The 18748-nt window shown below is 41.1% G+C and overlaps 1 protein-coding gene across 2 annotated transcripts in view; it reads left to right on the forward strand.

Moving 5' to 3' along the window:
* Nucleotides 1-1456: 1456 nt before the first annotated feature.
* Nucleotides 1457-18748, forward strand: part of LOC309610854 (zinc finger and SCAN domain-containing protein 30-like) — a 28369-nt gene continuing 11077 nt past the window's right edge. The window contains exons 1-2 of one of the 2 annotated variants that reach the window (XM_082354383.1): nt 1457-1622; nt 7322-7554. The gene's annotated coding sequence lies outside the window, so the exon portion shown is untranslated. Of the gene's footprint in view, nt 1623-4743; nt 7555-18748 lie in introns of those variants that run through there. The other variant, XM_082354382.1, reaches the window with a different exon arrangement.

Below are 18748 nucleotides of genomic sequence, written 5' to 3' on the forward strand. Positions count from 1 at the left end.
CCTCTCTGGTTTTCCCCCCAGCACAGTGGCATGCCTCTATTAAAATACTGATTGCTGGGCCCCACGCCAGTTTAGAATCAGTAAGTCTGTCATGGGAGCTCAGGTTCTCAGGCGATCCTGATGCTGCTGGTCCTGGGACCACACTTTGAGAACCACTGCCTTAAAAATAAATAATGCTCAGGAATTAATCCCTAAATTGCTGCGAAGCTGGATTTTCACCTACTTTGCTATCAAGAAAGGCCATGGGGTCTCCTAAAATGTTTGCTTGCCAATACAATCCTCACTGTGGCTAAAGGATCAGGGTGAGAAGTACCTGAAAGGGGGTGGGGGAGGGCATCAGGGTAGGAAAGGATATTGCTGTTTCCTTGGAAATATCTTGGGAAATAAGGGCGGGGGCAGGGGGGGAGATATAGAAATAAGAAATAATAGAAGTATTGAGACCGGTGAGACATGTGACTTGGGTTAAGATGTCGGAGGAAAAGGTATAGGTTTGAGAAAATGGTGGCTGGCTGAAGTAATGATTGAGGTAGAGGAAGAGAGTTTTCTGTTACAGCCTAAGACCCTGTTCTGATTTATGAAATGTTAGGGATGTGTGAATGAGACCCTGATAAAATGTAAGGAACTTGTTTGGGTCCAGCCCTCCCAAGTAGGGAGTACAGATGCTTTTTAAAAAATAGCTTTACTGAGGTATAACAGGCATACAATAATCAGCAAATATTTAAATTATACAGTTTGGTAAATTTTGTCATATGTATACAACTGTGAAACCATCACCACAATGAAAATTGTGACCACATCCCCAAAAGTTTCCTCCTTCCCTTGATAATCCCTCCCTTTCCTACCACAGCCCCCAACCACTGTTCTGCTTTCTGTTACTATAGATTAATTAGCATTTTCTAGAGAGTTATTTAAATGGAATCAAACAGAATGCACTCTGTTTTGAACTCAAACTTCTTTCTGAGCATTATTATTTTGTGATTTATCTATCTTGCTGTGTGTATCAATAGTCCACTCCTTCTCCCTTTTGTTTCTGAATAATATTCCATTGGATGTACACACCACAATTTGTTTATCCATTCACCAGTTGATGGGCATTTGGTTTATTTATAGTTTTTTCGCTATTACGAATAAAGGTGCTATGAACATTCGTGTACAAGTCTTTATATGGACATATGCTTTTTTCTCTTTCCTGGTTAAGTGTATGTTTAACATTTTAAGAAACTGCTACACTGCTTTTCAGAGTGGCTGAATCATTGTGCATTCCCACCAACAGTGTATGAGAATGCCATAGTTGACATACTTGTAATAGGTTTCCAGTAAAAGAGAATGGGAGAGACAACCAAAGGTTAATTCTCATGTACAAATGTAAGGGTTTTGTTAATCTTTTACCCAGAAGTGATGAAGTGAACATAAATTTTCTAGGTGTTTAACCAAGAAAACCAAACTGTTCTTTCAGATTATGCTAGATTTGTTGCTTTGTGGAGTCTTACCAGAGATGTTACATTCTGTGAGTGAGTCTGAGAAGCCAGCTTGGAGTTCAACAGTTCGATGGATTGGCCAAAACAAACCTAGACCCAACAGTGGTCCACTCCAGCTAACACTGAAGAGGTTCATCTCGTAAGGTAAAAGACATTCAGAGGTTTCCAGAGAGATCAGGGGTGGTAATACAGGCATGAAAATGATATCAGAGCCTCAAGAATGAAACTGATATGTTACCCCCCCCCCCCAATATTCTACCTGATTTCTATTTCCTATTCCATTTCCTCTTGGGAGAAACTAGGCCAAACTAACATATATCTGATTTAGGCATGGTTTGTAGAGTAGTGGTTCTTAATCTTTGAGATAATATAATTCCTTTGAGAATATGATGAAAACTATGGACCTCTTCCTCAGAAAGTTGAACATGAAGACCTACATGAGAACTTTTGCTTACCATGTATTACATTGCATTGGAAATTAATTTTCTTCGATACTTAGACTATATAAGCAATCTTCACAAAGAATGAGCTTCAACTTAAAACTCAATCTCTAGGTTTAGGTAAAAAAGGGACATAAATCCAAATTGTGGAGCCAAATTAAAAAAAATTAACTTTCCTTTTGATCAAGTACGTATTAATGAGTAGGCTGCTGCTGTTTGTTTTGAATAAGACACCTGAATTACAACAATACAACACCTTTGAAATGTTAATGTGCATGTCGAACTGACTTTGACTTTTCAAAAACAGAACAAGTGCTGAAAACTCAGATTCAGAAGGGGAAATAATGGCCAATATAATCAGAGTTCCTTAGGTTCACTTTGCAGAGATGGGTAGGCTTGTATCCGAAACACTAGAATTCTCCAAGACCTTTAGTGTTGAATTCAGATCAAATAATTTCTTTTGTCTTCAATCAAATGAGGTCATTGGCAAAAATTTGAAGTCTTCAACTTCAAAACCAAGTCACAGTGGTTTAAACAACTCTTAGTTTGTACTTACCACACTGTTGTGTTGAATTGTGTCCCCCCCCCCAAAAGATATGTTCAACTCCTAACCTCTGGTACCTGCGAATGTGACTTTACTTGAAAATAGGGTCTTTGCAGATGTAATCAAGTAAAGATGAGGTCATACTGGTTTAAGGTGGGCCCTAATCCAATGACTGGTATCCATATACGAAGAGATGAATTCATACACAGAGGGGACTCACAGAGAGAGGAGGATGCTATGTGAATGTGGAGGCAGAGACTGAAGTGATGCATCCATCAGGGAAAGAATGCCAAGGACGGCAGCAAGCACCTGAAGTTAGGAGACAGGCATGGAACCAGTCCTTCCCCAGAGCCTTCAGAGGAGCATGGCCCTTGCCAGCACCTTTGATTTTGGATTTCTAAGCTCCAGACTGTGACAGAATCAATTTTTGTTGTATTAAACCACTCTGTTTGTGGTACCAGAAATGGGGTGCTGCCTTAACAAATACCTAAAAATGTAGATGTGGCTTTAGAATTGGGTAATGGCTAGAACTTAGAAGAGTTTTGAGGCTCATGATACAAAAAGTCTAGGTTGCCTTGAAGAGATTGTTAGTAGAAATATGGACATTAAAGGTGACTTTGGCAGGGTCTCAGAAGGAAGTGAAAAGGACAGTAGAGGAATCCTGTGTCATCTTAGAGAATACATATATTGTCATGAACAGAATTTTGCTAGAAATAATGAGCATTAAAAAAAATACTTCTATACAGACTGAAGTCACAAAGAGAAAAACAAATATCGTATATTACTGCATATACGTGGAATCTAGAAAAATAGTATAGATGACCTTATTTGCAAAGCAGAACCAGAGACACAGACGTAGAGAACAAATGTATGGACACCAAGGGGGAAGGGGGGATGGGAGGAACTGGGAGATTGGGACTGACACATATACACTATTGATACTATGTATAAAATAGAGAACTAATGAGGACATACTGTATAGCACAGGGAACTCTACTTAATGCACTGTGGTGACCTAAATGGGAGGGAAATCCAAAAGGGAGGGGATATATGTGTATGTATGGCTGATTCATTTTGCTGTGCAGTAGAAGCTATTACAACATTGTGAAGCAACTATACTCCAATAAAAATTAAAAAAAAAAAAAAACCAACAACTTCTGGTGGGGGGAATTCCCTGGCAATCTAGTAGTTAGAACTCCGCACTTTCACAGCCGGGGCCCAGGTTCAATCCCTGGTCTGGGAACTAAGATCCCACAAGCCACGTGGCGTGGCCAAAAAAGGTCTTAGGCAGAAATGAAGAAAACATTACTGGAAACTGGAGAAAGGTGATAGATGTTAGAAAGTAGCAGAAACTTGGCTGAATCATATTCTGCTGTTGGACAGAAAACAGAACTTGTGACGACCTTGGGTAATTAACTGAGGATATTTCCAAGCAAAATGTGTAAAGTGTGGCTTGATGCTTTTTCCTTGCTGATTATAGTAAAATGTGAGAGGAAGAGATAAATTGAGGAAGGAACTGTTAAGCAAAAAGGAATCAGTACTTGATGATTTGGAAAATCCTCAGCCTACACAGATAGCATGCTCTAGAGACAAGGCCATGAGTGTAGCTGGACAACCTTTTGGTGAAGAGGTTAGATGTGTGATTCATGGATCCAATCAACCATCTCAACAGAAACCAGGAATAGAAATGGGGTTATCCATAGGAAGGATCTGTGGAGGACCCTTGTATCCAATTGTGTGCATCCCCTTGATATCCACAGAAGACCAACATGGCTCTTGAGAATGTTATAGCACCAGAAACAACACTGCCATCTTGGACCGAATTTTTTTTTTTTTTGGCTGTGCTGCAGGGCATGCAGGATTCTAGCTCCCTGACCAGGGATTGAACCCACGCCCGCTGCAGTGGAAGCGCAGGGTCTTAAGCACTGGACAACCAGGGAAATTCCTGACAGAGACAGGACAAAATAAAGGAAAGCTGTCAGACTTTTGGGATTCTACATCCAGGAAATGGAGTACCCAGAGGGTGGGTCCACTACTGAGGGCTGAGACACCAAGGCCACCTCAGCTGAGAGTGGCTCAGGGGCCAATGGGACCTATGTGGCCCAGAGACTGGGGTTGATAGTGTTTCCACTGACCCAGAGGGCATATCAAGCCACAGAGTAATTTGGGAACTCCAAAATATTTAGAAATTAAACAACCCATATCTAAATAACCTGTGGTTCAAAGAAGAAATCACAAGGGAAGTTAGAAAATGTTTTATGCTGAATGAAAATGAAATTTTCACAGCACAGCTACAGCAGTGCTTAGAGGAAATTTTTTAGCTTTTAAATGTCTATATTAGAAAAGAAAATCTCTTATCAGTAACCTAAGTTTCCACCTTAAGAAACTTAAAAATGAAGAGCAAACTTAACAACAACCAAAAAAAGCAGAAGGAAGGAAGTAATAATGATTTGAGTAGTAATTAATGAAATAAAAAGCAGAAAAACAATTTTAAAAAATCAAACCAAAATTTGGTTCTTTGAAAATACCAACAAAAATTGACAAGCCTTTACTAGACTGACCAAAGAAAAAAGAGAGATTAACAAAAGCAGAAAAGAGGGGACATCACTACCAACCCTATAGAGATTTAAAGGGATTATTATAAACAACATTATGCCAACACATTACACAACATAAGTGAAATGGGCAAATTACTAGAAATATACAAATTACTAAAACTGACTGGAAAAGAAATAGAAACTGTGAATAAATATATGAAAAGTAAAGAAATTGAGTTAGTGATAAAAATTTTTCTAACAAAGTAAAGCACAAAAGCACAGGCTCAAATGACTTCACTAGTGAATTCTATCAAACAGGTTAAGAATAATACCAATCCTTCACAATCTCTCCCAGAAAATAAATGGGGCCAGTAATTACTCTGATACCAAAGCCAGACAAAGATGTCACAGGAAAAGAAAACTACAGACCAATACCTCTAACAATATGGACACAAATATTCTCAATCAAATAATAGTAAATTAAATTCCTTAATATATTTAAAAATTATACACCATAATCAAGTGGAATTTATCTTAGTAATACAAGGTTGGTTTAATATTCAAAAATAAATTAATGTCCTTAGAGACTTAAATACTTCACTCTCAATAATGTTCACCAGTAATAAAATGTTTGAGTGTTGGCATAATCACACAATATAATATTATTAGAAGTGAAAATGTACAGTGTACATCTACAAAACAATATGAAAAAATTTCACAAGCAATGTTGAAGTCTGACTTAAGAGAGTGCATATTGAGTTCCATTTATACAAAATACAAAAATAGGCAAGGCCAACCTATCGTATTCAAGGTTCAGTGTAGTCTATCTTTCAGGACTAGAGGAGGGTAGCAGCTTGAGGAGAGCACAAGGGGGTTTTCTGAGGACTGATAATATTCTGTTTCTTTATCTGAGTGCTAGTAACATGAGTGTGTTCAGTTTGTGACAATTCAACAAACGGTACATGCACATATTTACTGGTAAAATCAGCATTACTAACTGATACTACTTGGCTGGTCTGCATTCAAAGCATGACAACATAGACCAAATGCACCATTTTTTATTATAATGCTTCATCTTGTTTTCTGAGACCTATCCAGTCTTATTCTCTCCCTGTCAGCTATTCCTCTTTTCTTTTATCTTGAATTTTTCTCCCCACTCACACTTTACCTTTTTTCTACAAATATAATTAGGTCTCTACCCTCCTCAGAAAACAAATAAACACCTTTCAATCCTGTTGCCTAGACCAACCAGTGTCCTCTCTTTTTCCTTCCTGCATTATCACATTTCTTAAAAGGAATTATTATCTATTCTCAGGGCCTTACCATACACTTCTTAACCCTTGGCAAGGACATTCCTCAGGTAACATCTCTCTCTGACCCTTCTTCTGCCCTTCGCCTTAATTCCAGCATCACCTTAGTTCTCATCATCTCCAGCTCTCTGGCACAACTCCTAGTCACCTGTTCCCTCTCCTGAGATGCTCTCCTGCCTTTTATGATGTTTGAACCAGCTAGGCCCAACTTCTCTGAGAAGCTCCTCTTCTTTACCAACTCTTCCTCTTCCCATCCCCAGGTACTAGTATTTCATAATTCCCTGTTTATTTTCCATAAGATCTCCCTTGGTAACGTCATTCCCTTCCCCATCTTCAATCATATTTTCAGATACTAGCAAATCTTGCTAAGTTCACATTTCTAACCGCCTGTCCTCTTTCTCTCATCTCTTTTGCCCTTTAATCCTCTCTACAAAGTACTGTCAGATACTGCCCTGAAGTACAGTTCTGGCCATCTCACATATAAATGGCCTGCACCGTTCCTAAATCCGTTCCTAATTCCTTAGCCTGGCATTTGAAACTCTCCAAACTTGACCCCAACCCATCCCTTAGCCTAGGTTCCGGCCAACCAAGATGCTGGGCTAACTCCCCAGCGTGCCCTGTACGTCCCACCGCTGGGCTCTCGCTCCCGCCGCTCCCTACCTGGGAAACCTGCGCTCCTTCAAATCTCCATTTTACTCGGTCGGCAAGGCTCAGCTTGAGTAGCGCATTCTACGGGAAATTACAGACCTTCTTCGGCTCGGCCCCAGTCCCCACGACCTTGCAGTCGACGGGAGGGTTGATCTCCGCCTTGTCCCTTCGCCATGCCAGGGTAGAGGCTCTTCCCCTACAGTCATCCCCGTAACTTCTAGAACTGTCATTGCAGACAGTCAACGTGTTTGTGGTGTGTGAATGTGATCTGGTCCTCTTCCCCAAATTTACAGATGATGGGTTCTATTTTTATCTCCTTGATGCTATACTAACCTCTATCTCTATTTCTTTTATCCTCTTTCAGTCGCCTGTCAACCGTTTTCGACCTGGGGCTCTCCCCACCAGGTCCCACCCAGAGACGCGCTCCTTCTCCCGGACCCCGCACCGGTCCTCCGAACCCTGCCGCGCGCCCGCCACAGAGCTGCAGTCCTCCGGGCGGCCTAGAGGGGCGCGCCGCCCCCCACTTCCGGCTTGCGCGGCCAGAGGCCGTTCTGCTCCCCACCCTGGGGTCGGTCCCCGCAGCCCGCGGAGCGAAGGGTGAGTGTGGTGGTCCGGCAGCACGGGCCTGGGTGTTTCCCAAACCGCCCTTGTCCGGCCTCGGCCTTCCTCGGCCCCGGGCAGAGCCTGCGGCTGCACCAGTTGGCCGCCCCTCGATGCTACAGTCCGCCCGCCCATCTGTCCATCAGCCCATCAGTCCGTCCGTCCATCTTTCATGCATTTGTCCGTTTGCCGGTTCATCCACCCGCCCTTGCGTCGACTGACTCCACAAGCACTTACGGGGCGCCTCCTGTGTGCCAGGCCGCTAGCAGAGGAGTCGGAGGGGCACTGATGGAATATCTCCGCCCACTTCACGCGCCCAGAAATCGCTTTTGAGTCCGCTCTCAGCCGTCCTTATTGACTTCCCAGTCTAGGTTAGATTTTTTTACCAGACACTTTCAGAGCACTTTCTGCTCTCTCTTTTGTAGTTCTTATCACGATTAAATCAGGTAATTCCGTGCGATTTTTGTTTGACATTTGCTTCTCCTTACTATTTTTAAGTTCTCTAATGCAAGGGCACTGTCTTGTTTATAACTCTTTGCTCAGTGCCTGGCACAGTGCCTGCACAAAGTAGGCACTCAATAAATATTGTTAGAGAAATGTGCGAAAACCACAGGCTGTCCTTAAAAGTGCTCTTGGTTTGGTGGGGGAAGGCAGATGTGAAAGGGCAGTTCAGCAGAACACACATCCAAGAGTATGGACTCTGGAGTCAGACCATATGGTTTCAAAACAGTCCAGACTACGTCACTTACTAGCCATGTGACCTGAGACAAATTACATAACTTCTCTGTTTCTCTTCTGTAAAACTGTAGAGCACAGAGTGCTATGAAGGTGAAATGAATGAAGACACTTAAAACAGGTAGACAGCACTTGACTATAATAAAAGCTCAATTAGTGTTTAAGTAAGCAGACAGTGCAGATACATTATACTGCAGTAAGCAGGATTGTCCAAAGGTGCCGTGGAGGTTCTTGGGTTGCTTGGACTAAGAGCTAACTGGAACCAGGATCTTATCTCCCAGAGGTGCTTCCAGCACCCCCTCAACTGGGTTCCCTAGACAACTCCATAAACAACTGACACTTAAATCCACACTTATGGTCCAAAGCACTCAACTTATGCCACACGTTGGATTGGGTGTATACCACACATTGGATTGGGTGATGGTGATACAGTAGTAAGCAAAAATGTTGATGTAGCTTACAATCTAATCATGGAGAAGATATGTATTACCCCAATAGTCCTACTCAAGTATAAATACTGACAAAATGAGAGAGGTGCTCTGAGGGAAAGGAATGCAATTCTCTTTCATGGTGTCTCTCATGACTCCTTGACTGGCCCAGGGTTCTCAAGCCTGCCTACACATCAGAATCACTTGCGGAATGTTTTACAGATCTAAAACCCCACGCACAAGTTTCTGGCTCAGGCTGGGATGCGGCCCAGGCATCTGTAAAGTGAGGTGACTTCAGTCAAAGAAAGCCTCACCTTGGCTAAAGGATTTTGTTTTGTTTTGTTTGTCTTTTTAAATTTTTATTCTATACTGGAGTATAGTTGATTAACAATGTTTTGTTAATTTCAGGTGTACAGCAAAGTGATTCAGTTATACATATACCTGTATCTATTCTTTGTTTTGTCTATCAGATTTTTTTTCACACACACACACACTGTATTTTATTTTTACAAGAGATAAATAAACTGACACCAAGCATTGTAAATGGATGACCACAACAAAAGCAACAATGATTGCAATTACCAAACATGAAACACACTCATATTGTGTCATAATATTGACATTCAGTCCAGTAATCCTCCACTGTAACAGCTCCTTTACTTTGCAGTGAAAATTGATTTGTATATTTTTTGCCTCTGAGTCCTTGTGGGATTTTTTTTTTTTATTCAAACAGAAAGTCACAAAAATTATAATCATCCTCATCAGTTCACTCAGTCCCAAGTAATTATTTTTTTTTTCATCTTGATCTTTTGTTAGCACTTTTATGAATTCATCAGTTTTCCATTAGAGTTCTGAAAATGCTTGTTCATTCAGTTCAGCAGTATAGTCAGTTACCAGAAACCTGTACTTGTCAGTCTTTTCCATGAATTCCTTGAAGATGAAACCCTTTTATAGGAACATTTTTGCAAAAGCATCAGAGTACACCCAGAGCTGTCTGTAAATGACAAAAGACTTAAAAATGACCATGGTTAAAGATTTGATGAAAGTTCATAATAATGCAATTGACAAGGAAATTTAGTTATTTCTGAGATATAAATTTTAAAGTAATAACTAGAATTATGACATAACATTATACCAGAACATATAAGATTTTTAGAAATTTCATGTAATGTCTGAAACATTTATATTAACATATTTCCATACAAATAACCCAAATAAAGTTTAGCATTAGTTGTTTCTTTTGTTTGTTTGTACTGCAGGTTCTTATCAGTCATCAATTTAATACACATCAGTATATACATGTCAATCCCAATCGCCCAATTCAGCACACCACCATCCCCATCCCACTGTGGTTTTCCCCCCTTGGTGTCCATACGTGTGTTCTCTACATCTGTGTCTCAACTTCTGCCCTGCAAACCGGTTTATCTGTACCATTTTTCTAGGTTCCACATACATGTGTTAATACACGATATTTGTTTTTCTCTTTCTGACTTACTTCACTCTGTATAACAGTCTCTAGATCCATCCACGTCTCAAAAAAAGACTCAATTTTGTTCCTTTTTATGGCTGAGTAATATTCCATTGTATATGTGTACCACAAATTCTTTATCCATTCGTCTGTTGATGGGCATTTAGGTTGCTTCCATGACCTGGCTATTGTAAATACTGCTGCAATGAACATTGGGGTGCATGTGTCTTTTTGAATTATGGTTTTCTCTGGGTATATGCCCAGTAGTGGGATTGCTGGATCATATGGTAATTCAATTTTTAGTTTTTTAAGGAACCTCCATACTGTTCTCCATAGTGGCTGTATCAATTTACATTCCCACCAACAGTGCAAGAGGGTTCCCTTTTCTCCACACCCTCTCCAGCATTTGTTGTTTGTACATTTTCTGATGATGCCCATTCTAACTGGTGTGAGGTGATACCTCATTGTAGATTTGATTTGCATTTCTCTAATAATTAGTGATGTTGAGCAGCTTTTCATGTGCTTCTTTGCCATCTGTATGTCTTCTTTGGAGAAATGTCTATTTAGGTCTTCTGCCCATTTTTGGATTGGGTTGTTTGTTTCCTTAATATTGAGCTGCATGAGCTGTTTATATATTTTGGAGATTAATCCTTTGTCCGTTGATTCGTTTGCAAATATTTTCTCCCATTCTGAGGGTTGTCTTTCCTTTGCTGTGCAAAAGCTTTGAAGTTTCATTAGGTCCCATGTGTTTATTTTTGTTTTTATTTCCATTACTCTAGGAGGTGGATCAAAAAAGATCTTGCTGTGATTTATGTCAAAGAGTGTTCTTCCTATGTTTTCCTCTAAGAGTTTTATAGTGTCCGGTCTTACATTTAGGTCTCGAATCCATTTTGAGTTTATTTTTATGTATGGTGTTAGGGAGTGTTCTAATTTCATTCTTTTACATGTAGCTGTCCAGTTTTCCCAGCACCACTTATTGAAGAGACTGTCTTTTCTCCATTTTATATCTTTGCCTCCTTTGTCATAGATTAGTTGACCATAGGTGCATGGGTTTATCTCTGGGCTTTCTATCTTGTTCCATTGATCTATGTTTCTGTTTTTGTGCCAGTACCATATTGTCTTGATTACTGTAGCTTTATAGTATAGTCTGAAATTGGGAGTCTGATTCCTCCAGCTCCGTTTTTTTTGCTCAAGACTGCTTTGGCTATTCAGGGTCTTTTGTGTCTCCATACAAATTTTAAGATGATTTGTTCTAGTTCCATACAAAATGCCATTGGTAATTTGATAGGGATTGCATTGAATCTGTAGATTGCTTTGGGTAGTATAGTCATTTTCACAATATTGATTCTACCAATCCAAGAACATGGTATATCACTCCATCTGTTGGTATCATCTTTAATTTCTTTCATCAGTGTCTTATAGTTTTCTGCATATAGGTATTTTGTCTCCCTAGGTAGGTTTATTCCTAGGTATTTTATTCTTTTTGTTGCAATGGTAAATGGGAGTGTTTCCTTAATTTCTCTTTCAGATTTTGCATCATTAGTGTATAGGAATGCAAGAGATTTCTGTGCAATAATTTTGTATCCTGCAACTTTAGCAAATTCATTGATTAGCTCTAGTAGTTTTCTGGTGGCATCTTTAGGATTCTCTATGTATAGTATCATGTCATCTGCCAACAGTGACAGTTTTACTTCTTCTTTTCCAATTTGTATTCCTTTTATTTCTTTTTCTTCTCTGATTGCCATGGCTAGGACTTCCAAAACTTTGTTGAATAATAGTGGTGAGAGTGGACATCCTTGTCTCGTTCCTGATCTTAGAGGAAATGCTTTCAGTTTTTCACCATTGAGAATGATGTTTGCTGTGGGTTTGTCGTATATGGCCTTTATTATGTTGAGGTAGGTTCCCTCTATGCCCACTTTCTGGAGAGTTTTTATCATAAATGGGTGTTGAATTTTGTCAAAAGCTTTTTTTGCATCTGTTGAGATGATCATATGGTTTATATTCTTCAATTTGTTAATATGGTGTATCACATTGATTGATTTGCATATATTGAAGAATCCTTGCATCCTTGGGATAAATCCCACTTGATCATGGTGTATGATCCTTTTAATGTGTTGTTGGATTCTGTTTGCTAGTATTTTGTTGAGGATTTTTGCATCTATATTCATCAATGATATTGGTCTGTAATTTTCTTTTTTTGTAGTATCTTTGTCTGGTTTTGGTATCAGGGTGAAGGTGGCCTCATAGAACGAGTTTGGGAGTGTTCCTTCCTCTGCAATTTTTTGGAAGAGTTTGAGAAGGATGGATGTTAGCTCTTCTCTAAATGTTTGATAGAATTCACCTGTGAAGCCATCTGGTCCTGGACTTTTGTTTGTTGGAAGATTTTAAATCACAGTTTCAATTTCATTAATTGTGATTGGTCTGTTCATATTTTCTGTTTCTTCCTGGTTCAGTCTTGGAAGGTTATACCTTTGTAAGAATTTGTCCATTTCTTCCAGGTGGTCCATTTTATTGGCATAGAGTTGCTTGTAGTAGTCTCTTAGGAAGCTTTGTATTTCTGCAGTGTCTGTTGTAACTTCTCTTCTTTCATTTCTAATTTTATTGATTTGAGTCCTCTCCCTCTTCTTCTTGATGAGTCTGGCTAATGGTTTATCAATTTTGTTTATCTTCTCAAAGAACCAGCTTTTAGTTTTATTGATGTTTGCTATTGTTTTCTTTGTTTCTATTTCATTTATTTCCACTCTGATCTTTATGATTTCTTTCCTTCTGCTAACTTTGGGTTTTGTTTGTTCTTCTTTCTCTAGTTCCTTTAGGTGTAAGGTTAGATTGTTTACTTGAGATTTTTCTTGTTTCTTGAGGTAGGCTTGTATAGCTATAAACTTCCCTCTTAGAGCTGCTTTTGCTGCATCCCATAGATTTTGGATCATCGTGTTTTCATTGTCATTTGCCTCTAGGTATTTTTTGATTTCCTCTTTGATTTCTTCAGTGATCTCTTGGTTATTTAGTAACGTACTGTTTAGCCTCCATGTGTTTGTGTTTTTTACGTTTTTTTCCCTGTAATTCATTTCTAATCTCATAGCATTGTGGTCAGAAAAGATGCTTGATATGATTTCAATTTTCTTAAATTTACTGAGGCTTGATTTGTGACCCAAGATGTGATCTATCCTGGAGAATGTTCCGTGCGCACTTGAGAAGAAAGTGTAATCTGCAGTTTTTGGATGGAACGTCCTATAAATATCAGTTAAATCTATCTGGTCTATTGTGTCATTTAAAGCTTCTGTTTCCTTATTTATTTTCGTTTTGGATGATCTGTCCATTGGTGTAAGTGAGGTGTTAAAGTCTCCCACTATTATTGTGTTACTGTCGGTTTCCTCTTTTATAGCTGTTAGCCTTGCCTTATGTATTGAGGTGCTCCTATGTTGGGTGCATATCTATTTATAATTGTTATATCTGCTTCTTGGATTGATCCCTTGATCATTATGTAGTGTCCTTCCTTGTCTCTTGTAACATTCTTTATTTTAAAGTCTATTTTATCTGATATGAGTATAGCTACTCCAGCTTTCTTTTGATTTCCATTTGCATGGAATCTTTTTCCATCCCCTCACTTTCAGTCTGTATGTGTCCCTAGGTCTGAAGTGAGTCTCTTGTAGACAGCACATATATGGGTCTTGTTTTTGTATCCATTCAGCAAGCCTGTGTCTTTTGGTTGGAGCATTTAACCCATTTGTGTTTAAGGTAATTATCGATATGTATGTTCCTATGACCATTTTCTTAATTGTTTTGGGTTTGTTTTTGTAGGTCATTTTCTTCTCTTGTGTTTCCCACTTAGAGAAGTTCCTTTAGCATTTGTTGTAGAGCTGGTTTGGTGGTGCTGAATTCCCTTAGCTTTTGCTTGTCTGTAAAGCTTTTGATTTCTCCATCGAATCTGAATGAGATCCTTGCTGGGTAGAGTAATCTTGGTTGAAGTTTCTTCCCTTTCATCACTTTACGTATATCATGCCACTCCCTTCTGGCTTGTAGAGTTTCTGCTGAGAAATCAGCTGTTAACCTTATGGGAGTTCCCTTGTATGTTATTTGTTGTTTTTCCCTTGCTGCTTTCAATAATTTTTCTTTGTCTTTAATTTTTGTCAGTTTGATTACTATGTGTCTTGGCGTGTTTCTCCTTGGGTTTATCCTGTATGGGACTCACTGCGCTTCCTGGACTTGGGTGGCTATTTCCTTTCCCATGTTAGGGAAGTTTTCGACTATAATCTCTTCAATTATTTTCTCTGGTCCTTTCTCTCTCTCTTCTCCTTCTGGAACCCCTATAATGCGAATGTTGTTTCGTTTAATGTTGCCCCAGAGGTCTCTTAGGCTGTCTTCATTTCTTTTCATTCTTTTCTCTTTAGTCTGTTCCACAACAGTGAATTCCACCATTCTGTCTTCCAGGTCACTTATACGTTCTTCTGCCTCAGTTATTCTGCTATTGATTCCTTCTAGTGTAGTTTTCATTTCAGTGATTGTATTGTTCATCTCTGTTTGTTTGTTCTTTAATTTGTCTAGGTCTTTGTTAAACACTTCTTGCATGTTCTCGATCTTTGCCTCCATGCTTTTTCCGAGGTCCTGGATCATCTTCACTATCATTATTCTGAATTCTTTTTCTGGAAGGTTGCCTATCTCAACTTCATTTAGTTGTTTTTCTGGAGTTTTATCTTGTTCCTTCATCTGGTATATAGCCCTCTGCCCTTTCATCTTGTCTATCTGAATGTGGTTTTGTTCCATAGGCTGCAGGATTATAGTTCTTCTTGCTTCTGCTGTCTGCCCTCTGGTGGATGAGGCTATCTAAGAGGCTTGATGGGAGGGACTGGTGGTGGGTAGAGCTGACTATTGCTCTGGTGGGCAGAGCTCAGTAAAACTTTAATCCACTTGACTGTTGATGGGTGGGGCTGGGTTCCCTCCCTGTTGGTTGTTTGGCCTGAGGCAACCCAACACTGGAGCCTATTTGGGCTCTTTGGTGGGGCTAATGACAGACTCTGGGAGGGCTCATGCCAAGGAGTACTTCCCAGAACTTCTGCTGCCAGTGTCCTTGTCCCCACGGTGAAACAGAGCCACCCCCCCCCCCCGCTTCAGGAGACCTTCCAACACTAGCAGGTAGGTCTGGTTCTGTCTCCCCCGGGGTCACTGCTCCTTCCCCTGGGCCCCGATGCGCACATTACTTTGTGTGTGCCCTCCAAGAGTGGAGTCTCTGTTTCCCCCAGTCCTGTCGAAGTCCTGCAATCAATTCCCCCTAGGCTTCAAAGTCTGATTCTCAAGGAATTCCTCCTCCCACTTCCGGACCCCCAGGTTGGTAAGCCTGACGTGGGGCTCAGTGGGTGGACTTCTGTGGTATAAGTGTTCTCCAGTCTGTGAGTCATCCACCCACCAGTTATGGGATTTGATTTTACTGTGATTGTGCCCCTCCTACCATCTCATTGTGGCTTCTCCTTTGTCTTTAGATGTGGGGTATCTTTTTTGGTGAGTTCCAGTGTCTTCCTGTCAATGATTGTCCAGCAGCTAGTTGTGATTCTGGTGTTCTCGCAAGAGGGAGTGAGAGCACGTCCTTCTACTCTGCCATCTTGGTTCCTCCTCCCCTGTGTCTATTCTTTTTCAGATTCTTTTCCCATTTAGGTTATTACAGAATATTGAGCAGAGTTCCCTCTGCTATACAGTAGGTCCTTGTTGGTTATCTATTGTTTTTGTTTTTGTTTTTGCTTTTTTAAAACTAGTCAGAGGAACAGGATCAGATTTGCAATTTGAAGAAGTCACTGTGGTTACACTATAAACAGACTGTGGGTTATTGTACAGCGTGACAGGAAGGATAGTTGCTGGAATGAAGAAGGTGGTGGCAGAGATGGGAAAGGGCAGATTCTGGAAATAGGAAGTAAAATCAATAGGACTTAATTTGCATTAAATACAGGAAGGAGGTGTTAGGAATGCTTCCAGGTTTCTGGCAGTGCAGCCGTATGGTTGTTCCTACTTCCGAGAGGGGAATCACTGGGAGAGGAGCAGGTTGGGGTGGGAGGAATCATCAGTTGATCTTGGATGTGCTGAGTTTGAGGTCCTTTTGAGAAATTCAAGAAGAGCTATGATGGGGCTTCCGTGGTAGCACAGTGGTTAAGAATCCACCTGCCAATGCAGGGGACATGGGTTAGAGCCCTGGTCCAGGAAGATCACACATGCTGCGGAGCAGCTAAGCCCATGTGCCACAACTACTGAGCCTGTGCTCTAGAGCCCGCGAGCCAGAACTGCTGAAGCCCGCACGCCTAGAGCCCATGCTTCGCAACAAGAGAAGCCACCACAATGAGAAGCCCGTGCACAACAATGAAGAGTAGCCTCCACTCACCACAACTAGAGAAAGCCCACACGCAGCAACAGAGACCCAACGCAGCCAATAAATAAATAAATAAATTTATTTTAAAAAAAAAGAATTATGATGGATGTGAGTCACAATGGATAAATAGGGCTGGAGCTCAGATGAGAGGTCCAGACTAGAGATCGATGGTAACCGAAGGTAAGGATGAGATTGCCTGGGAGAGAATGAGAACAGTGGTGGACTTAGGGCTGACCTGTGGAACTCTGATGTAAAGGAGGATGGACTTGTGAAGGAGATGGAGAAGGAACAGCGATAATTCTTCAGCCACCCAATGGAGGACAAGTTGCTGAGGCATAGTATTTATACTGATGCCCAGATCTGACAATGCATCATCATGGGATTTCTTAAATGTCAGTTGTCGTAATAAGAACTAAAGAAATGTATTTAGTATTTTCCAAATACCACAAAATTAAGAAGAAAAATGCCTCCAAGTTTCTTTGTGTTTAGGTCCCTCCTCTCTCACTATTCCTTAACTCTGCCAAGGCTCTGGCCCAGGGTTTTTACCCTGGCTGCACATCAGAAGCATTTGTGGCACTTACTGAAGCCCCACCCATGGAGATTCTGATTCAACAAGTCTGAGGACCATGCTCATGGCTGTTTCTGAGCCATAGCCATGAGTCTGGCCTTTCTGAATCACCTGCAGTTTCCTCAATGGGCTACATCTTCTCATACCCACTGCTCCTTGCCTGAATGACCTCCCTCTACAGCTCCACCCAGCTCACTCATACCAGACTCTGCTGAGATAGTTCCCCCAGGCAGGCAGTTCTTCCTGGTCTTAGTCATCTTTCCGGGCTACCTTGTCTGCTTCCCTCCATCCTTGGATGTATTGCACTGTGTTTGCCTGTTTCCCTGTCACTTTCCCTTATTAAACTAGGAGTCCTTGAAGACAGACCTCTGAATCCTGAGAGTCCTGTTCAGTACACTGCCTAGCACATAGCTCAAGTATTGTTGAGATAATGGATGAAGGAATCCATTCCTCTTTCCTCTGTGCTGTCTCAGAACCTTGTGACTTAAAGTCAAGAAAAATTCTTCCAGGCTTCCCTGGTTGGCACAGTGGTTAAGAATCCGCCTGCCAATGCAGCAGACACAGGTTCGAGCCCTGGTCCGGGAAGATCCCACATGCAGGTGAAGCAACTAAGCCCATGTGCCACAACTACTGAAGCCTGCACATCTAGAGCCCATGCTCCGCAACGAGAGAAGCCACCGCAATGAGAAGCCTGCGCACTGCAATGAAGAGTAGCCCCCACTCGCCGCAACTAGAGAAAGTCCGTGTGAAGCAATGAAGACCCAACACAGCCAAAAATAAATAAAGTAAATAAATAAAAATTTAAAAAAGTAAATAAAGAACTAAAAACATTGAAAAAAAAAAAAAAGAAAAATTCTTCCTTTTTTTGTACATTCACCCTGGCCATTCTCCATGACCTTTTCCTAACATTTTCACTCTTATTTTTTTATTTTTATTTTTTCCAGAAAGCAGATTTTTTTAAAAAAATTATTTATTTATTTATTTATTTTTGGCTGCGGTGGGTCTTCATTGCTGTGGGTGGGCTTTCTCTAGTTGCGGCGAGCGGGGGCTACTCTTCATTACAGTGTGTGGGCTTTTCATTGCAGTGGCTTCTCTTGTTGCAGAGCACGGGCTCTAGGCGCACGGGCTTCAGTAGTTGTGGCACATGGGCTCTAGGGTGCAGACTCAGTAGTTGTGGCACACGGGCTTAGTTGCTCCACGGCATGTAGGATCTTCCTGGACCAGGGCTTGAACCTGTCTCCTGAATTGGCAGGCAGATTCTTATCCACTGTGCCACCAGAGAAGTCCTTCACCCTCATTCTTTTTTTTTTTTTTAATTTATTTTTATTTATTTTTGGTTGTGTTGGGTCTTCATTTCTGTGCGAGGGCTTTCTGTAGTTGTGACAAGCGGGGGCCACTCTTCATCGCGGTGTGCAGGCCTCTCACTATCGCGGCCTCTCTTGTTGCGGAGCACAGGCTCCAGACGCGCAGGCTCAGTAGTTGTGGCTCACGGGCCTAGTTGCTCCGTGGCATGTGGGATCTTCCCAGACCAGGGCTTGAACCCGTGTCCCCTGCATTGGCAGGTGGATTCTCAACCACTGCGCCACCAGGGAAGCCCCACCCTCATTCTTAATTTATAGTATCAACCAAGGTTGTCCTGGGCA

The sequence above is a fragment of the Balaenoptera borealis genome (assembly GCF_965194805.1).
Source record: "Balaenoptera borealis genome assembly, chromosome: 14".
Lineage (NCBI taxonomy): Eukaryota > Metazoa > Chordata > Mammalia > Artiodactyla > Balaenopteridae > Balaenoptera > Balaenoptera borealis.